Here is a 23088-nt window from a genome sequence, read left to right as displayed (position 1 = left end):
AGGGGAGGCCTCCCGAACATTTCTCATAGGGGGAATACCTGTGCAACCAGGGCGGCGGAGGCGGGGGGCGGGGTGGGGGTGGGGGGTGGGTCATGCTGATCCTCTTTAACACTAATGGCAACAAGTCAATCCAGGGGGGTGCCAGTTTCTTGCACCCATTTTGCCAAAGTCACCTTGATGGTCCGGTTCATTCTCTCAACCATTCTTGAGCTTTGTGGCCTATATGCTGTATATAGTTTCCACTTAATATTTACTGCTTTGCAGACCAGTTGGAGTAATTCAGCCACAAATGCAGGCTTATTATCTGATTCTATACTCAGAGGAAACCCAAACCTAGAAATAATGCCTCTCAGCAAGAATCAGGCCACTTCATTTGCTTTTTCAGTCTTGGTGGGGTAAGTTTCTACCCATCCCATAAAAGTACATACCATCATCAGCAAATATCTGTATCCTCGGCATGGATTTACCTCAGTGAAGTCTACTTCTATTTTTTTATTTTTGTTTTTTTCACTTTCTTTTTTTTTTTTTTTTTTTGCTGTCTCATATTTTTTAAATTTTATTTTTTAATTTACAATATTGTATTGGTTTTGCCATATATCAACATGACTCCACCACAGGTATACATGTGTTCCCCATCCTGAACCCTCCTCCCTCCTCCCTCTGCGTACCATCCCTTTGGGTCATGAAGTCTACTTCTAGATGTTTAAATTAAACCTTTTAACTCTAGGGTCCCTTATAATTGTATTCTGGGAGGCACAGTCTCCTTGAGAGACGGGTTATTCTTGGCACATTGGTAGCTTCCATCTGCACACAAGGCTATTAGCATTTGCCTTTGCTCATGGAAATATTAAGCCATCCTTACAACAAGCCCCAGTAAATTTCCCATATTTACATGCAGGATGGGCAAGGTCTGTGATGATTAAAATAAAAGCTCTAACTAACTTCACGAAACAGGCCCTCCTGGACACCGCAAAGGCAATCCAAGCTTTAAATGAAGAACGAATACAAATGAAAGGCAGTGATTCAAAATTGGACGGCTTTAGACATACTTACACCGCCCAAGGAGGGACACGTGCTATAATTTAAATTGAATGTTGTTCCATATATCCCTGATTTATGAATATATCAGGTAATATATCAGCCATTCTAGACGACATGAAAAACTGGGTAAAAGCTATGTCTAATGATAATCCTCCTTTTTAGACGTCGGTATTTTCTTGGATCAAAGTTGATTGGTGGAGAATCTTAAAGTAATTATTTTGTTAATCACTGTATTATTAATTTGGGGGCCTTGTATTCTCCAGTGTATAACTTGATGTGTTACCTCCGGACTGACAGTCCTGCTGTTGTAGCCACAGGTTCCGGGAAACAAACTCACTCAGAAGGACAATGCAGAGAGTGGAGTGCAGTTTACTGCACCGGCGGGCCCAAGGCAGAGTCTCCTCTTAGCCAAGGACCCTGACCAGCATTTGTGAAAATCTTTTATTATACCCCATGTGTTCGTGTCTGTACCCACCACTCCAAATTCCTTGAGACTTACATAAACCAAGGAAAATACAATCCCAATAACCCCATCATTCACGTGCTATGTGCTCAAACAGTCAAACAATTAGCCAATAATCAATAAACCTGAGGTTACACTCCGATAGATACAGAAAAATTTATGGCCTGTCTGGAGGAAGGGGTGACTAGTGTATGTTTTCTCTTAGGCGATGAGTAACCTAGATACGATCTTCAAGGTTCCCCTGTCTGGAGGGGGCCTTATCCTTCTGTTGTTGTTTTCATAGGCACTAAACACAGAGTTCAGAGTCCACTGGAAAGGTGGCCGAGCATGATCAGCACGAACAGGCCTAAGATGGAGTCCAGGCCCTATGAATTCCTTCTTCACTGCCGCAGTTACATAGTCCCCGTGTGCAATATTTACCCATGACTGATGCCCCTCATTAAAGATAAGATGAGCATCAAAAGGGAGGAATGTTTGGACCAGTGTGAGGAAAGCAAGAGAGACTTACTTCATCTTGAAGCCTGTTATCCATCTCAAAGACTGGATGTGAACTGTGCCTGTGAGGAAACCGTTGCTAGTGAAAACCAGGTCTCCTGGAGACTTCCCTCCCTACAGATGACAAACAGAGATTGTAGTCGAGGTCAGGCTGCCCCTGTTAGATTAACCATGGAGACACCCCCCGCCCCCTTGAGGTATAACCATTGTTCCCCCCCCTTTAACCTTAATTGTTTGTTCTCCTAACACCTACTTGTTGTAAAACTCAATCACACACAACAAAGAGGTGGCTACCATGTAACCAGTCACGCAGTGGGGGGTATAAAACTGGGCCTCTCAGAAACATCAGGGTCCTTGCTGGGAACTGATTGCCCTTGGACCCCCTGGCGTAATAAACTGTACTCCACTGTCTTGAGTGTCCCCTGAGGTGTGTTTTGCGACTCCGGATTCCACAACAGTGTTAAACAAGGGCTAAAAAGGAGAATAACAATAGCCGTTAAAGGGCCTAGATAGGGAAGGAACCAGGTTAACTTTGGGAGGGCTTCCTTAACTGTTGACCTGACAGGGGAGAGGAGGTTGCCCCTGCAAAGAAGCCGTTATAATTGAGCCTATATTTTTGTTAATGTCAGCATTAAAGTTCGTTCTACTTGAGTGTGTATATTTTTGTTAGTTCAGTCACTCAGTCGTGTCCGACTCTTTGCAGCCCCATGGACTGTAGCACACCAGGCCTCCCTGTCCATCGCCAACTCCGGGAGTTTACTCAAACTCATGTCCATTGAGTCGGTGATGCCATCCAACCATTTTGTCCTCTGCCGTCCCCTTCTCCTCCTGCCTTCAATCTTTCCCAGCGTCAGGGGCTTTTCCAGCGAGTCAGTTCTTCGCATTAGGTGGCCAAAGTATTGGAGCTTCAGCTTCAGCACCAGTCCTTCCAGTGAACACCCAGGACTGACCTCCTTTAGGATGGACTGGTTGGATCTCCTTGCAGTCCAAGGGACTCTCAAGAGTCTCCTCCAACACCACAGTTCAAAAGCATCGTTTCTTTGGCGCTCAGCTTTCCTGATGGTCCAGCTCTCACATGTATGGAACACGACTACTGGAAAAACCATAGCTTTTGACTAGACGGACCTTTGTTGGCAAGTACTGTCTCCGCTTTTTAACATGCGGTCTAGGTTGCTCATAGCTTTTCTTCCAAGGAGCAAGCGTCTTTTAATGTCATGGCTGCAGTCACCATCTGCAGTGGTTTTGGAGCCCCGCCCCGCCCCCCGCCAAATAAAGTCTGTCACTGTTTCCACTGTTTCCCCTCTATTTGCCATGAAGTGATGGGACCAGATGCCACGATCTTAGTTTTCTGAACGTTGAGTTTTAAGCCAACTTTTGCACCCTCCTCTTTCACTGTCATCAAGCGGCTCTTCAGTTCTTCGTCGCTTTCTGCCATGAGGGTGTTGTCATCTGCATAGTTTTGTTAATCTCAGAGTTGATTTCCTTTAGGATTGACTGGTTGGATTTCCTTGCTGTCCAGAGGACTCTCAAGAGTCTTACCCAGCACCCACAAATCGAAACCGTCGGTTCTTCTGGCTCTCAGTCACCGTCCGCAGTGATTTTGGAGCACAAGAAAATAAAATCTGCCATGGTTTCCACTTTTTCCCCATCTATTTGCCATGAAGTGATGGGACCAGATGCCACGATCTTAGTTTTTTGAATGTTAAAAAAAAAAGTTGTTTTTAAGCCAGTTTTGTCACTATCCTCTTTCATCCTCATCAAGAGGCTCTTTAGTTCCTCTTTGCTTTCTGCCATCAGAGTGGTATCATCTGCATATCTGAGGTTGTTGATGTTTCTCTGGGCAATCTTGACTCCATCTTGTGAGGCATCCAGCCTGGCACTTTGCATGATGTACTCTGCATATAAGTTAAATAAGCAGGGAGACAATATTTTACAGCCTTGACATACTCCTTTCCCAATTTTGAACTTTATTGTACCTAGGTTCAATAAGTAAGACCCTATTATATCTTTTGCGAGGAAAATAACTTGATATGATGAAAGCTTAAAGTAAATGTAAATGAGATAAGAGCTTTGGGTAAGCTCTTAAAAAAAATTATATTTTAGAGATGTCTACTTCAAATGACCTTTCCAGATATTTGGTAAAGTCCTAGAGTTGTGCTGAGACTTAACTGATGGAAGTAAATTAATTAGGTAGTTTCAAAAAAATAAGATACTGAGACATCAATTACTAAATAAACTAAGGTATTTAGGAATACTAATAAAAAATGTTTGAACTAAACATAAGTGAAATTCTCAATCAGTGACATTGAATTCTGAAGAAACAGAAGTTCACGGCCAGTCGCGACGCTTAGTGCGTTTTACTAGACATACACACAATATTACATCACAAAGACAACTGGATTTGAAAGGAACCGGTTTCCCCTGGACTGCTAAATGTTCCGTTCTCCCCATTGAACGCCGTTATTTGAAAAAAGGTGCACAGGCTTCAGCCGACCGCCAGACCGGGGCTGGGCAGGACAAAAGTTAGGCAGGCAGCCGAGTGCGCCGGGTCCCAACACGTAGCGGGTGGGAGAACAGGAGCAGGAGGCGGACGTCGCTTCCCCCAGAGGGGGCCAGCCGGCCCGGCCGGGCCGGAAGGCGTGGGAGGAGGGAGGCGGGGACTAGGGCGGGGCGTGGGCTGGAGGGAAGCGCGGGTTCCTGTGACGTCACGGACGGGGCGTGTCGTATGTAGATATCCGAGCGCAGGGGCTGCTGGGCCGTCATCTGGTGCTGAAACACGATGGTCTCCCGTGGCGTGGGAGAGAATTGAGGAGTTTTTGCTTGAAAGTGCGTGGATGCGCCGTGTGGAAGGTCCAAGAAGGCTCGGGGATGCGGGGAGGAAAGTGAGCGTGTGTGTACAGTGCAGGGCGTCTGAGGTTGCCGTGGGGCGGCAGGCTGGCAACTCATACTTACCTGGCAGGGGAGATACCATGATCACGAAGGTGGTTTTCCCAGGGCGAGGCTTATCCATTGCACTCCGGATGTGCTGACCCCTGCGATTTCCCCAAATGTGGGAAACTCGACTGCATAATTTGTGGTAGTGGGGGACTGCGTTCGCGCTTTCCCCTGGTTTTTGTCTGTAGCTAAAAGCAGAAACAGGGATCTGTAGGCGTAATCCTGGGGGTGTTGCTGTGTGTGACTGTTTGAGAAAGAATGCTGGGGGTCGTTTTCTACCTAGTGAGGAACTTCCCTAGGGCAGGATACAGCCAGCCTCGGCCCATTCCCTGGGCCAGACCCACGAAATCAGGAGGCGCCGCGTGGCCGGCTTCTCGAAGTCTGCCGGTCTTGTGCGAGTCTGCTGCTAGCTGTTTTCCCACCAGTGTCCTGGTTTCGGAGGCTTCATGTCTGCTGCTAGCTGTCTTCCCACCCGTGTCCTGTTTTCGGAGGCTTCATGTCTTGCGTGGTCAGCTGCCTTGCTTATTTGCACGCTGGAGATAGTGCTTAGATACCACCCCTTCCCACCCCAAGCGGCCTCTTCGCATTTCTGGATCCAGTTCTCTCTTCACCCCCCCCCCCGCCCCCCCCCCCCCCCGCCTTTTCTCTCTAGGCCTTCTCCTGTTACTTTCCCAGTCAGAAAGCCGTACCTCTGTTTCAGCCTCAACTGTGTACCTGACATGCTTCAGTAGTCGGCAAACTAGGAAACCTCCTTAACATCCCTTCTTAAATGGCAGTAGAAATCGCACCTAACGTTTTTTTTTTTGTTTTGTTTTGTTCTTTTCTTTCGGTCAAAAGTAGTTTTCCTTTTCTTCCTATGTGAAAACATTGAACTACAGATTAGAAGAAAACCCCAGGCCGAGTTGTCGGCAGTTTTGTGGGCTATTCGACAACCCCTTTCTCAGGATGTGTTGTGCTCACTTCTGATTCACAAAGTCCTGCTGGCAAATAGAAACCACTGGGCCAAACAGAAAAGGCAGGACCATGGCGGGAAGGGCTGTCCTCCCTCTCGTGGCTGCCTCGGGGACAGCACGCGTCCATCCGCTCAGCCCCAAGAAGCCTCTGAGATCGGAGGAGGTGCTGGGAGTGGGGTGATGCAAAGAAAACTAACCAAAAAGCACACAGGATGCAGATCGAGGATCTAGGTCATTGAAAGTGAAAGTAGAACATCCTACTCTATCTCCCCAACAGCGGGAGATTTCCTTGCTCAAATATGAAATATCTGCACCAAGACCAAGGTTAATTTTTAGTGGCTTACTGATGCGCTGAAGAATTGATGCTTTTTGAACTGTGGTGTTGGAGAAGACTCTTGAGAGTCCCTTGGACTGCAAGGAGATCCAACCAGTCCATTCTGAAGGAGATCAGCCCTGGGTGTTCTTTGGAAGGAATGATGCTAAAGCTGAAACGCCAGTACTTTGGCCACCTCATGCGAAGAGTTGACTCGTTGGAAAAGACTCTGATGCTGGGAGGGATTGGGGGCAGGAGGAGAAGGGGACGACAGAGGATGAGATGGCTGGATGGCATCACCGACTCGATGGACGTGAGTTTGAGTGAACTCCGGGAGATGGTGATGGACAGGGAGGCCTGGCGTGCTGCGATTCATGGGGTCGCAAAGAGTCGGACACGAATGAGCGACTGAACTGAACCGATGAGAAAACCGGTTTTAGGAGTTTTTAACAGATTTCCTCACCCTCAAGGTTGTGCACGCTGTTAGGCTCTGGACCCCTGATGGAGGAGTTTCTGACCCAAAGAAGCCGATCAGTAAATAATACCGTGAGGAGGACCGGCTTGGATATTGGTTTCCAGGCCTGTCAGACACACCGAGGTTATTGGGAAGACATTGGGGGTGGGTCTGCAGTTAGGAACGCAGCTTCTGGGGGGTGCCAGGGGTGGGGGGGCCTCCTTTTCAGTCATGTTGCCACCACTGGCCTTCCGGTTTGACCTTGGGCCGACTCCCATTTGCTAGGCCAATTTTGCAAGTGTCATATGAAAGTAATAGTCATAAAGTACTTCATAAAGTTCTTGTGTAGATTAAATGGGATAATCAAAAATACACCTGTGGCTTATATTACTTTGAATGGATTATGTCCTGATAGGAAACAATCAAAGATGAACTTGTAACTCTGCAATAAATTGTCTTTGTGAATGTAACATCCATTCAAAGTAAATTTGTATTAAAGAATTTTAAAAATGTAAATGGAATTTGTAAAGCATAAGCCCACAAAAGGGACTTGCTTGTAGCAGCTTTGTTCGTAATAGTCCCCAAATTGAAAACATTTCAAATGTCCATCATGAGGTGCATAGATATATAGGATTGTGACATATTCACTCAAAGGAATAGTACTCCTCGCTAAAGTGGTACAAATACCTGATACATGGCAACAGTCTGGATTACTCTCAAACGCATCATGCTGAGTGAGGGAAAAAGAACATACTCTGTGGTTCCACTTATGTGAATTTCGAGAACTGAAAAATCGATCCGCAGAGACAGGACCGAGATCACTGATGACCTGCGTCAGGGAGCCGCAGGGGGACTGACTGCAAAGGGGCACAGAGGACAGTCTGGAGTTCTGGAGATATTCTTTTTCCTTGAACAGGATAGTGGTTCCATGGGTACGTTCGTTTGTCAAAAGTCATCAAACTTGAAATGGATGCGTTGTATTATTTTCAAAGTATACCTTAAGACGTTTGATTTTTAAAAGTAATGAGAAGAATCATTCCCAAATTTAATGTCTTAATTAAATTATTATTATTAGCCTTAGGGAATCCTTTCAGAAAGGCATCTCTCGTATAAACAATTTGATTGAAAGTTCAACAATTTCTTCATTTTTCTTTATTTTTCTTCCATGAAATTTATGCACTATTAAGTTGAATGCTTAAAAATAGAATCTATAAGAGCTCTATTTTATAAAAGTATGGTGGTGGTTTAGTCACTAAGTCGTGTCCGACTCTTGTGACCCCATGGACTGTAGCCTGCCAGGCTCCTCTGTCCATGGGATTCTCCAGGCAAGAATACTGGAGAGGGTTGCCATTTCCTTCTCCAGGGGATCGTCCCGACCCAGGAATCAAACCCAGGTGTCCTGCATTGCGGGCAGATTCTTTACCAACTGAGCTGCGATGTATTTTTTTCCTCTCTGTTGATATACCGAAATGACTCCGTCAATATGTAACTACCTTAACAGAAGTTATTTTTGAATTTAACATGTCTCAAAATTTTACATATTTGTATTTTCTGCATCATTTGAATTTTATAAACTAAGTATATATATATATTCAGACTGAGCGACTGAACTGAATGCCTGTTATGTGACTCCTCTTGGGTGTTTTTTCAAAAGAAATACCTGGACTTAAATTTCTTGTCAAGCATTTTTACAGTTTGCTGCTTTCCGATCCCACTCACTGACTGACTTGACAAGTTACTTAACCTTTGTATGTCTCAGGTTCCTCATATGTGAAATGAGGATGACGACATGATGCAAGCCTTTTGAAAGGATTAAGTGAGTAAACCCATTTAAAACTTGTAGACCATGCCTGGGCACTTTGCATGTCTTCATTGGGTGTAAGCTCTTGCATTTTGGGAGCAACACTGCATAAAGATTGGGTGTGATTTTATTTGTTACTGACACTTTTCAGTGACTATGAACCTTCCTAGAGAGACGAAAGCAGTGACCTCCTGGACTGAGAGGGTCTGCCAGTCTACTAGCTCGTGTGATCAGCCCATCAAAGGGGGAATAATGGGCCGATTGCTTGCTTTGAGAATGCCTGCCGCCCCCAAATTTATGGTTTTACAGTGGAAAACATTCCTGCACATGACACAAGACCCAGAATTTTATGAGTGATACATATAATTACACAAACATTTAAGTTGGAAACACAAGCAGTGAGCTTTACTCATATAATGTGTACGTATATATTATATACAGGTACATACGCCCCAAAATTTGTTATGGGAAAAAGTAGACCCTGATCCCATCCCACATTTCTTTTCTTTGAAGAATAAACACTTTAAGGTCAGGAAACCGACTGGCTGTTTATCTCCTTATCTCTAAATAAATACTGATGCTCCGATTTTCCAGTTTCCCACCCCAGATGCTGCAGACCGGCCTGAACAGGGGAAAGTGGAGTGTGTGTGGTTCCCTGCCTGCCAGTCCTCTCCAAGGCAGCCGCCAGGACTTCCACTCACCTGCAGACCCACACAGCCCACCTCACCACTCCGCAGGGAACCGCAAACGGAACTTTGCCAGAACAAATGCCAGGCCGGCAGCTTTGCGATTTGGGGGTGAACCGGGTTCCCGGACACTTCAGGAAAGGGTGGCAGCTGCTCCAGCGTCAGGCGCTGTGGGTCGCCCCAACCCAGGGACCGCCCCGCCACGGTACCCGCTCGCTCCTCTCCCTTCCAGTCCCTTTCTCCCTTCGGGCTCATCCTCTGTTCTCTCCAGCTCTTGCCCTTCCGGCGATCTTTTCTTTGGAGGAGGAAATGGCAACCCACTCCAGTATTCTTGCCTGGAGACTCCCATGGACAGGGGAGCCTGGCGGGCTACAGTCCGTGGGGTTGCAAAGAGTCGGACACGACTGAGCCCAGAGCACGCGCGCACCCCTTTCTTTTCCCGTCCTCCAAAGACAGCTGCGTCATTCAGTCCTTTGTAACCGCTGAAAGTTCCAAAATACAAGCGTCGGAGAGATGCTCCTTAGAACCGCGAAGGGAACCACCTTAACTAGCTATTCAGGTCCATCACGGGCCTCATCCGTGTTTTTCTCACGAGCAGTAGAGGACACAAGTGTTTCCATCCGCTCACGTCATGGGGTGTCTTCTCCGTGGAGCAGAGTCCCAGCAGGACGAAGGGGGCCCGGCCGGGGGTGCGGACTCCAGGCAGCTCGTCTCCCCTTCGGCCCCGGAGCAGCCTGGCCGGGCGGCCGTGGGTCAGGGACCTGGGGTCTCCTCAGACGCGGGAATCCGCGACCCGCGCTCCTCTTTCAGGCTGAGCTTGGGACCAAAGGAGGAGATTTCCAGAAGTCAAGGTTCAAATCTTGGCCGAACAGCGGCTTTGCGTGCCCAACGGAGACTTAGGAGCGAGAAACTCTGAATAAAATAAAAATAAACTGGGACAGGGTCAATAACAATTCAGAATAATAGAGAACCTGACTAAAACACACTTCCTTCCCATTCAGGTCTGGAACCCTGGACCCGAAAGCTGCCATCCTGTCTGGTCAGCGACATCGCAGGCCCTCCCCGGCACCATTTACTCACAGGCACAGCCGTGCAGTTACAAGGCGTGCGGTGCGAAGGCCCCTCGCGGGGCAGGACTCCGTGGGCTCAGCCTCTGCCTCTGCCTCCAGAGACCCAGGGGACCCGACGAAGGGGCGGCACTGGCTGGGCCGCAGCGCCCCTGGCCGGGGCTTGGAGGGCAGAGGAGGGGCCGGGCTCTCATGGCCAGCGATGGGCAGAGCCGCCCGGGTCCAGCGAGGACGCCCCGAGTCGGTCCCACACCTGTCCGCCGTGTCCGTGTGAACCACGCCGCTGAGGGTCGCGGGAGCCGGAAGGCGGGTCCTATTAGTGGAGTAAAAAGTGTTCTTCTTCCAACTAGGCAGAAAGGTCCCACCGAGATTTGAACTCGGATCGCTGGATTCAGAGTCCAGAGTGCTCACCATTACACCATGGAACCCCCTCGGGAGCCACCTGGCCTCCATCGCCAGAGAACGGTATCCGCTTCTTTAGCCTCCATACGTCCCACCCAGAAGCTCAGGGCAGTTCTCCTAAGGCCCTGAGGAGACTCCAATACGGTTGACTCCCGTGGGTGCTCAACCCTCTTGCTTGCTCTCTGCTCCTCTCCTTTGATCCACTCAGCTCACTCTCACCTCAGAAAATGAGGTGAAATCCACCTTGGATTTTGTGCCAGGGAGGACCCCCTTAGCTCTCCATCACCAACCGCATAGTCTGCCTAGGTTAACCAGAGTTGTCCCATCCTGAGGTAAAATTTCTGCAAATAAGAGTGTTATTTTCCTTTTCTTTGCCTTCCCCCTTTTCCCATAGCCCAGAGAGGACAGACGGTTGTCAGGGCAGGAGGCGGGGTTTCCTGGGTCCCTTAGTTTTCTCACAGCGCTGATCACACTCCTGAGCGGCCACCACCTCTTACGTGTAACATATAAAGTGTGTCAGCGGTGGAGTGGGAATGGAGGCAGGAGAACTCTTCTTCTTCATATATTTCTGATTTGGAGAGGGGTAAGTTATTCTCACAACAAGTGTCTATTTGTTAGATTTACCATGTAAGTAAGAATAACTATTTACATAAAACAGTCAGACAAACCAGCTATACTCACCTAAAAGTGAAGTCAACGTCGCTCAGTCGTGTCCAACTCTTTGCGACCCCAAAGACTGTAGCCCGCCAGGCTCCACTGTCCAAGAGATTCTCCGGGCAAGAATACTGGAGTGGGTGGCCATTCCCTTCTCCAGGGCATCTTCCGAAATCAGAGATTTAACCCGGGTGTGTTGCATTGCAGGCAGATTCTTTACCTGCTGGCCCACCAGGAAAGCCCCATACTCACCTGGGGTGACTGAAGATCAACCGCATGTCGTGGAGGACACGAGACAGGGCTCTGACACTTAGGCAGTCACAGACTCTTTGGTCAGGTCGGTCAAGTCAGTTTCTCTCCCATTTCTTAACATATCAAACCCAGAAATTGCAGTTTTTAAAAAGGCGTACAAATATCAAGGTACCCAAGAGCACTGATTGCTGAATCATAGAGGATGCACATCCAAGTTGTCTTAAGTATAGACAGTATTTATGAACACAAAATACCACCAGACTAAATATTTACACGTAGAATAGATATAAATCCTATCATGGCTCAGAGTAATAATCTCTACTTCTTCATCGTACCCTAAAACCGTTTCTTCCCTAATCCCATACACAGAACAGAAAAAAATAGCACCTGTTTTTAGCTGGCCAAAACACAGAGTCAGAAAGAAGCCCAGTGTTGCCTGGAGATGTATTTTGTCCCCAGAGACTGGACAGAGGTTGACTCAAGGAGGAAGGAGACAAAGGGGAGGCGGGAGGCTCTTGTTATGAGGAGGAAGTTCACAGCTCCAGGGTGAGAAGATGAAACTTCTTGGAAACTCAAGATGTTGAGTGGTAACGAACAGCACAAAGTGCTCCACCAGGAGAACTTGAAGAAGGGTCAAGGTTTATGGGTACAAGGACCCGAAACGGACTCTGACTGATATAGGAAGAAAAGAAATCCCTGGGTTTTCTCGTTACCACCACGTTGGTGCTGCTTAGAGCCCGGCGGCCCTTAGCTCCGCTGTCTGTGCGCGTGTCCTGGGGAATCATCGGGTTGGAAGGACTTTTAAAAATGTGGGAGGAAAGAGCCAAAAGCTGAAGATAGCCCGATATCACCGGTCTTCTTAGCTCTACCATCGCCAGATTTTAGTTTGGAAGAATTTGAGGTTATTGAGGGCAACGGCGGGTGGCAGAAATCAGACTTGGTGGAAATCTAGGTTGGCTCCAGTTGAAACAGCTTGAACCGGGTCCCTGCGACTCACCTTCTGCACCAATTATGAGAGCGATGACGTCGATGTGAGTGGGTAGAAATGAGAAGACCCAGAGTTCCCATCTTTCCTGCCCTGCTCCTCTCCATCTGCACTCTGCCTTGACCTACCCCATGGGACCCCTCAAGGCATGCCAGGTACTTCCTCCAAGACCTATTTAGGGACAGGCCTTGGATATTCTGAAGCGCCTTTACATGGAGCACAAAGATGATGATGATGATGATGATGATGATGTGTCTTTTGCCAAATGGATGAGCAGCTTCCGGGGTCACAGCTGGATAGAGGAGGATGAGTGAGGACTCCGGGACCGCCGTGGATCACAAGATGCCAGTTACAGGAAAAGCTGCCTGCCCTGCCCACTTCCTGTGCTTCCCAGAATGATGTCGTCTGCCAGCCATCCTAGAAGGTATTCTTATGAGAACCAGGGATCTCGATGCCACACTCGTGTGCGGGATCCCAGAAAGTGCTCAGGGGATGGGTCATTCAAGGAGCCATTAATGGGATCAAAAGGAAGATCCCATTCCAAAATTCAGTCATTTTCAGACTCCTTTGAACAGCAACCGTGCTTTAGAACCAAACGTTCCGTCTCTTTGGGACCTGAGAGCAGAAAGGAGAGAAATGAGAGAGAATGCCGGTTTCTGGAAGTGAGGTCTTGCAAGAAAGTGGAGGGAAAAAGGAGCTCTAGGAAGGAAGAGCGTGGAGAAGCGTACCTGCCCCCCCTGTCTGAAAAAATGCTCAAATAACCCTTGGCTTCCACACCACAACTACCGACGCTGCTGTGTTTTTTGAGCCCCAATTCACCAGACCCAGGAACGGTACCTGTAAGAGGGTCTGCAGATGCTGAGTGACTCAGGTGGGTGGTTGATTCAGCTGCTCCCCAAGACAGCTTGCATCATACCCCACCTGCTTTTCAGAGTATGATCTGTTCTGTTGGCCTTTTAGGGGAATAGAAAGAATAAAAGGTATTTTAATAGAATAAAATTATTCTTGAAAATGTAAGGAGAGATATTTAAAGAGCCACCCACACATCTTCACCAACCCTTCTTCCACTAAGTAAAAGTTATTGGTGTGACTCAATAAAAAGAAAAGAGAAAGAAATCCCTGGAAAGTATGTTGAGAGATCACAGAATGGCCAGGAAACCTGGAGAACCGGGCTCTCACAAGGGGCAAGGACAGAATCAGGTGAGGTTAGAACTGGGATGGGTGGAGATGTGCGTTCTTCCCATTTGCTCCAGCCTGCACGTCGGTCCCTGACCTGCAAGCAGAGAGCTGGCGATGAAGGGCGGCCGAGCTACAGCAGAGCAAACTGCAAGAGCAATCATGGGAAACTTTGTCTTGATTCTGTTTACGGAAAATCTAGAAGCAGCGAGCTAATTCAAGGTGAAATAAATAAGGGTAAGGGTTTGTCAAAAGATTCTGAGGATAATGACAATATTTATGATTTCTCTGCTTTTGACATTAGATCCAGTAGTTTCCAAACGCAGGCACACCTGACAACAACAGAATGAAGTAGAATGCTCTCATTGCTCCCATTTTACAGCAACAAGACGGGAAGCACAAAAAGTTTTCTTTAATTTGTCTAAGGCCACGTAAAGTGGAGTCGCTCAGCCCTGACTCTCTGGGACCCCATGGACCGGTAGCCCACCAGGCTCCTCCATCCATGGAATTTTCCAGGCAAGAATACTGGAGTGGGTTGCCATTTCCTTCTCCAGGAGATCTTCCCGACCTAGGGATCAAACCTGGGTCTCCCCCATTGCAGACGGATGCTCTACCGTCTGAACCAGCAGGGAAGCCCTAAGGGCACATAAGGACAGAACTATTTTTACAACCCAGAATTTGTGCACCCGAGCACAGCTTAGTTGGGTCTTTCTTCTCAAAAGTGAGTGTGTCAAGATTTCTCTGCTGCAGAGATGGGAAGAAGACCAAGAAGAGGAGAGAAGGCAAGAGAGGGAGGAGGGAAGGGTAGAAGCACAAATTCTTTTATTCTCTCCTTCCTCCCCTCTCCTTTTGCCTCCTTCATTCTTGGGTCTGCCAGCCCTCTCCCTCCTTCCCCACACTACGACCCGGACTGAAGCAATGTTCGCCTCTAGGGATCCTGGCCCAAGTCTCCTGGGAGGTCTCAATGCCCTCCTCCCAAACCCGCCTTCCCCGCTTGGTTTTCGCCCTTTCCCGCTCCCAGGTGGACCCCACAGAACGCAGCCTACCCAGCTGGGCGCTCCACCCGGCAGGCAGTGCTCCGGAGACCTTTCCGTTTGCCCGCCCAATGGGGTGCTGCGAAATCCAAAAACCGGGATAAAGGCTTTTAAAACAGGACTGTTCACTTCGAAAACTATTCCGTATTTCCATCCTCAGGGGTCTTCATGGGACGAAGGGCTAAAGACGACAATGTATTCATCCAAGTCCTGGAGCGTCCCAGCGAGTGCCAGACTCTGTCCTGGGCATGCTGACACAGGGCGACCATCCCCGCGACCAATGTGCTTAGTCGCTAAGTCCTGTCCGACTCTTTGCGCCCCCATGGACTTAGCCTGCCAGGTTTCTCGGCCCATGGGGATTCTCCAGGTAAGAATACTGGAGTGGGTTGCATGCCCTCCTCCAGGGGATCTTCCCAAACCAGGGATTGACCCCGGGTGTCCTGCATTGCAGGCGGATTCTTACCGTCTGAGCCCCCAGGGAAGCCCACTCTGGCGGAAACCGCCTGGTGGACGCAGGAAACCGAAGCACAACCTCGGCCCCGGAGGCCTTTGCCTGGGTGGGCAAACTCTCATTCGTTGGGTGTAGGCGCCGAAACGGGAAGAGCCATCAATGGGAGCCCACCGGGTGTTTAGCCGTCCTTGGATCTATTTCGGTTCAGACCCGGAAGCTTCGTGCCCTGGATGCCGGGTTCTCCGGGGGCGCTGGCATCTGCGGCGGGTAGGGGGCAGGAAAATGGCACCGTTTCTCTGGGGGACAGAACGCTCACCCTGGAATGCGTTAGGTAGGTCTACTCCATAGAGAGTCCAAAAGAACCCCGTACTGTTGTCTCTGTGGCGCAATCGGTTAGCGCGTTCGGCTGTTAACCGAAAGGTTGGTGGTTCGAGCCCACCCAGGGACGGTGGGGATGACATTTTAGGCAACACCAAAGAGAACTCCCTTTTGCCAGGAGGACACCGGAGAAGTGATGCGCCCAACGGACTTTCAGAGAAACACAACAGGAGTCAGGTGCAAAGGAACAGCGGGGAGGGCGCGTCCCGGGGGGATTGGAAGCGTCGGTCATTCCTGAGAGCCCAGAGCGCTGATCGCCGGCGCCGAGAGAAGGACCACCGAGGCGCGGGTCCGCAGCCATGGAGGGGCGGCTTCCACACCGCTGGGTTTCGGGGTCACCTGGGCCTCGGGCGCACCCACCGTCCCCGCCTCCTGCGGCTTCCGGGAGCTGGGGAGTCGGCGGGGGCGACCCCTGAACTCAGGGCGCGCAGCTGAGGGTCTGAGGATTCTGTGTTGGGTGAGGGACCCCGAAGGCAACCTGTGGGGGCCCAGGGGTCCTCACTTCATGGGAGAGGAGGAACCCTAAAGCAGGGCCCTCCGGAGCCGCCGTCTCCGTGCCTGAGAGAGCTTGGGGCTTCAAGGTTCCTCTTTGAGAGTTAAGAGTTGGTGGTGTGCTTAGTGGTGGCGGGACCTCGGGATTTCATGGATACAGTGTTCAGGAGCAGAGCTTGTCCCGTTTCCGTAGTGTAGTGGTTATCACGTTCGCCTCACACGCGAAAGGTCCCCGGTTCGAGACCCGGCGGGAACAGGGTTCCTCTTTCTTTTTCCCCGCCCTGAGATGTGCCTTCTCACTGGCAAAACCAACAGGCGCGAAAGGCACGGGGTGAGGCAGGGGACGCAGCTGGAGGAAGACTTGGTGACCACCTGGAAGTCTCTTTATTCAGCGCTAGGAGAGGCCCCGGAGCCACATCAGAGATCTGGAGGTGGACGGATCCGCTCATCACCCGCCACTCATCACCGAGCCTGACGACAAAGAAAACCGAGGTTACAAGGAGAGCAAGACCTGGGCTCGGCAGCACGCAGCGCTACAGCTAGACCAGGAGGGACCCAGTCCGCTACTTTGTGTCCTTGCCCCAGAGCAAAAGCGACGCCCAGGAAAGGAGACGTGAAGGGCGATGAGCAGCGGGGCCAGGGCTGGGAGCCCTGCACAGCGGCACACAGCCCTGGGCCGCTGCGACATTGCCTTTCCCGCTTTCTGACTTTCTGAAGGGTCATCTTCCACTCACCTTTCACCTGGAGAAGCTAAATAAGGTATTTGTCTACAGCTCCCTGGTGGTCTAGTGGCTAGGATTCGGCGCTTTCACCGCCGCGGCCCGGGTTCGATTCCCGGTCAGGGAAAGCTTTCTTTCTTCCAGCGTCTGCACTCACACAAGTCTCTCTCTTGCTGCCCAGATCGGAACTGTATTTTGCTTAAAGGTCCAATGCAGAACATTTCTGCACAGAGTTTCTAAATGCCGCTGAGTCCGGGCCTCAGGGTCCTGGACCTCGGGCTGGCTGTTGGAGCTGAGATGCCGTGAACAGCCTGTGCTGGCCAGCTCTGGCCTCCACTCTTTTCTCCTGGCGTGGTAAACCCAGAGTCTTACTTAACAGAGTTTTCATTCAAGGAGAATGTGGGGCTTCAGTTCCAAAAATTCATTAAAATCCAATACCAAAAGCTTTTGTAAGATACCAAAAGTTTGCAAGAATACGAACATCGTACATTCTGTACCTAAGTGCCCGGTTAACATCACATTCTTTCTTTGGATAAGAGTTATGACATCTCTTGATAGTAACGTGCCGATATCTCGGGATTGTTCCTTTCCTTTGACGTCCCTCTGAAAGCTAACTTCTGTGGGACTTGTCTTCCAAGGCCGGGGAACAGCTGTACCGACCAGAAGAGGGCCCTCTTGGCCCTTCAGGAACCTGGAATCCGTTCTCTTTAGGATGTAGAGAAGGTATATGTGTGTTAGTCGCTCAGTCCTTTTGGACTTTTGGCCATCCCTTGGACTGTAGCATTCCTCTGTCCTTGGGCCAGCGAAGCCCAAAACAAACATAACCACAATGCATTGGCCGGGAATCGAACCCGGGTCTCCCGCGTGGGAGGCGAGAATTCTACCACTGAACCACCAAAGAGAGGAAGTGCAAGGATATCCTAGATGGAGTTTTAGTCAGGTCTTTCTCAAGTGCAGGCCACTCATGCCCTGTGCTTGTAGGACGGTCTAGGCTTTCATCCTCCGCCCTCAGCTGCACCGGCTGCCCTCTGCCCTCTGGCCTCCTGCGGGTTGCTTTGGCGGGCACTCAGGTGTGCTTTGGATCCGTCTGAGTGGTGGAACCGCCTGCTGCTCGTGCTCACTGGCCCAGTCTTGTCCAAAACTCTTTGCGACCCCTTGTCCACCAGGCTCCTCTGTCCCTGGGATTGCCACGCCCCTTTGCTAGAAAACCCATCGAGGCAGTACAGCTGCCCCCTTGGCTCCTGCCTGGCTCCCTGTGCCCTGCAGGGAGCATAAAGTGTTCTGTCAGGACACAGAGGTGAAGAATCCTTCCCTGTGGTCGGAGGATGAGAGAGCCAGATGGGAAATGCTGCAAAGGGAGGGGAATATTCTCAAAAGCTTCCCAGAACTGCTGTGTGGGCGCGGTCGGTTGGGTGGCTGCCCTATGACAATAGTGCTTAGCCTTGTGTTCTGGCCTTGACCCAGTCCCAGGTCCAGTCTGAATTCAAGCACAGAGGCACCCTGCTTTCCCACACATATGTCATTCTGCCTCTCTCCAAGGGGAGTTCTGAACCACCTCTTCTATCTCAGTGAATAGCAACCATGTGGGTCTTTTATTTATTTATTTTCCCCCCTTTGTTTTGCTGAAATGTAACTCAGGAATATAAAAAAGGTTTGGCTCTAGATAAATCAGTGCTCTCCATGCTACAAACAAGAATAAAATTCAAGTTGACAATAAGGATGAATCTCGAATACTTTTACACTCCTGAAAATTCTAATAATTGATGTATAATTCCATAGAAAATATTTGTCCTGTCATGCTCCCAGAGATGACTCCTGGTATGCACCACACTGCTTTAATAATTTTCATCTAAAAACTCCTTCATGGTGACTTTCACATATATTATTATTTATAAAGTTTAAAATTATGTATCCCAGTAAATTAAATATACCATATAATATCTTTTAAATCAGGATTAAGTCTTTTGAGTCTCGAAATCACAGTGACTTAATTATTCCCCTTTCAATTTGGGGTCAATGTTTTTAGCTATCATCTAATATGTGCCTCTAAGTAGCATTTATCTGCCACAATTCAGCTCAATTTACGGTTTTAAGATCTATCATTAAGTTCTTTGACTGATATTAAATTGGTTGAATTAATGTATAATCTTTGCCTGGAGAATTTCTATTTAAGGTAGAAATAACAAAACACTGTTTAAATATAATGCTGCCCACATTTTTATAGATTACATATAGAGGGGCTATAGGTTAACAGCTTAAGGGAATGTGTGGGAACCTTTAGGAGATGTTCCTGAATGTAGCCATAACGTCACTTGAAGAAGAGTACAACACATGGACTCCCTAAGCTGAGAAGTAAGGACCCGTTGTTTACTGGAAGCACTCGTTTATTTATTTTTTTTAATTCCTGATTCTTAGTTACCTGCCTCCTAGGTCTCAAGTCACCATTTTTCCATGTGCTATGTAATTCTTTTTTTACTCACTGCTGGGGTCCTTAGGCACTGGCAGGCAGATGAACCTGAGAACATGACAGGTTGTTCTCCTGCTGTGATTTTTATTTGTGTGTGTGTGTGTGTGTGTGTGTGTGTGTGTGTGTGAGAGAGAGAGAGAGAGAGAGAGAGAGAGAGAGAGAGAGATTCTTATTTTTGATGCCTCCTGGTGTGAATGCACCAAGGAGTGGGACCTTGACTTTGCTCCTGATACAGCAGTTTTCCTGGAGAAGGGCCTGGTGCCTGATGAGCGCCTAGTAAGTGCTTGCTGACTGAGGGACTCCTAATGCACATTTGCAGAAAACTGATGAGGAGGACAGAAAGTGGGTAAGATCCACAGAGGCCTAGAGTATGAGGGACAGAAGGGCACAGACTCCAAAAGGGTGAGAGAGGGGCAGAGAGAAATGTCCTAGAACCCAGAGACATCCTCGACTGAGTACGGAAAATCCAAAGAGCTCTCGTTTCCTCCTGAGCTTCAACTGAGGAATCAGTGGAAGGTGAACCAATAACTCTAAGGATCCAGGTTTGCACATGATGTATTATCGGTGCAGGATTCTGTAGCTTGCAACAATTTGTCTCAAATGAGATAATTTTTCCGGATGTAGCCACGTACTGTCGAGATATCATACGGAGAGAGTCTCGGGCTTGCAAATGTACCCGTATATTGGAGGGAGACCCCACATTAGATTGTGCGCATCCAACCAAAGCAAAAATGCAAATCATAAAGGGAAGGGAAGAGGATAAATGTCTGGGACCAGTGGGCTTTTTGTTTTTTTTGTTTTTGTTTTTTTAAACTCCTGTAATCCATAAGCTGCTCTGCAAGAGGCTCTCCAGGGTCATTCTGGCTGGTCTTGTCTGGACTCAGTGACTTGGTCACCACTGAAAACAGTTACAATTATTAGAATACTTTCCAATCAGCTTGGAGGTTTAGCTGCTGAATATGTGCAATCTCTGGAAATGTACACGTTGTTTTTTCATTGTACCTCCCGCTAAGTTGAGTCGGTAGGGCACAAATTCCTTTGTTAGAGTAACAGACAGGTGTATTGACAATTTCTTGTGATGCCAAGACCATGAAGAAAAAGACTCTTTCCTTGAGTGGGCAAAATACATTGGAATATAAATTAGCACATCTATTTAGGGAAAACTAAGAACATAAAGAGATGCCTTCAGTTTCTAGCAAAGGTGCAGTGACAGAAATCAGATTAACCCTCCTTTCCAAATCTCACTCTCCCCCTTTGTCCCACTCCCAAAGGAACAAAAAGACAAAAAAACATGAAATACTAGCTTCTAAGACACTGGAAATCAGGTAGCAAAGGATAGCAAGCCCTGAGAGGTGACAAACAAACAAGATGAGTCTTGCCATGGGCCCAGCTTCCTGCTTTCAGTGAGTTCCCAGGCTGGGCACCAAGAGGAGGACTTGAGGTCAATCCACTGGACTCAAGAAGCTGAGTGTTGGTGGAGAACAGGGCAGCTAGAGTTCACAGGACAAAGATCCAATCATTTGCTTTGCAAATGGTTCCTATTTGCAAAGCAGAAGTAGAGACACAGATGTAGAGAACAAAGGTATGGACATCAAGGGGGAAAGGGGAATTGGAGGAATTGGGAAGTTAGGATTTACCTATATCCGCTATTGATGCTATGTATACAGTAAATAACAAATGGGAACCTACTCTATGGCATAGGGAAATACTGGATGCTCTGTGGTTACCTAAATGAGAAGAAAATCCAAAAAAGAGGGGATATATGTATATGTATAGCTGATTCACTTTGCTATTGTCACATCATCGTAAATCAGCTATACTTCAATAAAAGTTAATAATGAAAGAAAGAAACATGAAGAAAGGTCCAGTGATGAGAGAGAGTGGGAGAGAGAGAGAATGCTGGGATATGAAAGGGTCTCCCTCAAGTACTCAGCAGAGTCATGATGGGGGTATTGTTATGAAGAAAGTGCCTGAGGCCAAGGAAAGAATGTTTTTTAAAAGATCCTGGTGCAATGCCTGGTGCTCACACAGGACAAGCAATTGTATTCGATCCCCCCAGACAGAATGGACTCCTCCTAACTCCTGGGCCATTGGGAAGAACATTCAGAAAACTCTTGTTACAGTATTGGGAATAAGCAGCTCTAGACTGACCTACCTAAAAAAATCACGAAAGGAAGATCCAAAGGGATCAAACCATTTACAAGTCACTCAAATGTACCCCAGATAAAACTCAAGAAGATTTGTAGGAATACCAAAACAGCCAGTGCCCCCAAATGGGAAACTCTGACAATGCTTGGCCTCCAATCAAAGGATGCCAGTCATGCAAAGAGGCAGGAAAATGACAGGTAAGGAGGAGACAAATGAATGAATGAATCAGTCAATGAAACTGAGCCAGAAGGGACACAATGTAAAAATCTGCAGAGAAGACTTGAACAGTTATCATGACGGTATACATGCGTCCAAAATGTTAATTAGAAACACAGAACATACAAAAATGGCAAAAAAAAAAAAAAAAAAAACAACAAACTTTAGAGCTGAAAACTATAACATCCAATGCAATAAATTCACCAGATTGAAGAGCAGATTAGACATGGCAGAAAACAACATAAACAAGATTATGGAGCACAAAGCAATGAAAAGCTGTTCACAGTATCCAAATGGAAACTCACTGTCAAAATAAAATGCTTTTAATGAACACAGTGTCATTGAAGAGTCATTGTTTTTCAGTTGCTAACCTGTGTTTGACTCTTTGTGACTCCACTGACTGCAGCACTACAGGCCTCCCTGTCCCTCAATATCTCTCAGAGTTTGCCCAAGTTCGTGTTCGTTGAATCGGTGATGCCATCCAACCATCTCATCCTCTGTTGCCCTTTTCTCCTTCTGCCTTCAAACTTTCCCAGCATCAGGGACTTCTCCAAGCAGTCTGCTCTTCTCATCAGGTGGCCAAAGTATTGGAGTTTCAGCATCATCCTTCCAATGAGTATTCAGGGTTGATTTCCTTTAGGATTGACTGGTTTGGTCTCCTCGGCATCCAAGGGACTTTCAAGAGTCTTCTCTAGCACCACAGTTCCAAAGCATCAGTTCTTCAACATTCTGCCTTCTTTATCGTCCGACTCTCACATTGGTACATGACGACAAGAAAGATCACAGCTTTGACTATATGGACCTTTGTGGGCAAAGTGATGTCTTTGCTTTTTAACACACTGTCCAGGTTTGTCATCGCTTTCCTTCCAAGAAGCCAGTGTCTTCGAATTTCATGGCTGCAGTCACCATCCGCAGTGGCTTTAGAGCCCAAGAACAGAAAATTTGTCACTGCTTCCACATTTCCCCCTTCTATTTGCCATGAAGTGATGGGGCTGGATGCCATGATCTTAGTTTTTTTTTTAATATTGAGTTATAAGCTGGCTTTTGCACTCTCCTCTTTCACTCTCATCAAGAGGCTCTTTAGTTCCTCTTTGCTTTCAGCCACTAGGGTGGTGTCATCTGCATGCCTGAGGTTGCTGATATTTTTCCCAGCAATCTTGATTCCAGCTTGTAACTCATCCAGCCTGGCATTTCCCCTGATGTGTTCTGCATTCAAGTTAAATAAACAGGGAGACAGTAAACAGCCTAGTTGTACTCCTTTCTCAATTTTGAACCAGTCAGTTGATCCATATAAGGTTCTAACTGTTGCTTCTTGACCCGCATACAGGCTTCTCAGGAGACAGGTAAGATGGTCTGGTATTCCCATCTCTTTTAGAGTGTTCCACAGTTTGTTATGATCCACACAGTCAAAGGCTTTAGTGTAGTGAAAGAAACAGAAGTAAATGTTTTTTCTGGAATTCCCTTGCTTTGTCTATGATCCAGCAAATGTTTGCAATTCGATCTCTGC

At 47.9% G+C, this 23088-nt stretch overlaps 6 non-coding genes and 1 pseudogene across 6 annotated transcripts; 5 read left to right on the top strand and 2 right to left on the bottom strand.

The window, feature by feature from the left end:
* The first annotated feature begins 4943 nt into the window (after positions 1-4943).
* LOC139182409 (U1 spliceosomal RNA) lies at positions 4944-5107 on the top strand. The gene has a single exon (XR_011566072.1). It is a non-coding gene; the product is annotated as a U1 spliceosomal RNA (small nuclear RNA).
* Positions 5108-6890: 1783 nt separating this feature from the next.
* On the top strand, positions 6891-14262 carry LOC139182134 (leukemia NUP98 fusion partner 1-like; annotated as a pseudogene).
* Positions 10564-10635, bottom strand: TRNAQ-CUG (transfer RNA glutamine (anticodon CUG)). Its single transcript has one exon. It is a non-coding gene; the product is annotated as a tRNA-Gln (tRNA).
* Positions 14263-15535: 1273 nt separating the features above from the next.
* Positions 15536-15609, top strand: TRNAN-GUU (transfer RNA asparagine (anticodon GUU)). Its single transcript has one exon. It is a non-coding gene; the product is annotated as a tRNA-Asn (tRNA).
* Positions 15610-16214: 605 nt separating this feature from the next.
* TRNAV-CAC (transfer RNA valine (anticodon CAC)) lies at positions 16215-16287 on the top strand. The gene has a single exon. It is a non-coding gene; the product is annotated as a tRNA-Val (tRNA).
* A 518-nt stretch (positions 16288-16805) lies between these two features.
* Positions 16806-16877, top strand: TRNAE-UUC (transfer RNA glutamic acid (anticodon UUC)). The gene has a single exon. It is a non-coding gene; the product is annotated as a tRNA-Glu (tRNA).
* A 703-nt stretch (positions 16878-17580) lies between these two features.
* TRNAG-CCC (transfer RNA glycine (anticodon CCC)) lies at positions 17581-17651 on the bottom strand. Its single transcript has one exon. It is a non-coding gene; the product is annotated as a tRNA-Gly (tRNA).
* Between the last annotated feature and the right edge of the window lie 5437 nt (positions 17652-23088).

The sequence above is a fragment of the Bos indicus genome, chromosome 3 (assembly GCF_029378745.1).
Source record: "Bos indicus isolate NIAB-ARS_2022 breed Sahiwal x Tharparkar chromosome 3, NIAB-ARS_B.indTharparkar_mat_pri_1.0, whole genome shotgun sequence".
Lineage (NCBI taxonomy): Eukaryota > Metazoa > Chordata > Mammalia > Artiodactyla > Bovidae > Bos > Bos indicus.
The sequence above is the reverse complement of the archived record's forward strand: the minus strand, read 5'-3'. Positions and strand labels throughout refer to the sequence as shown.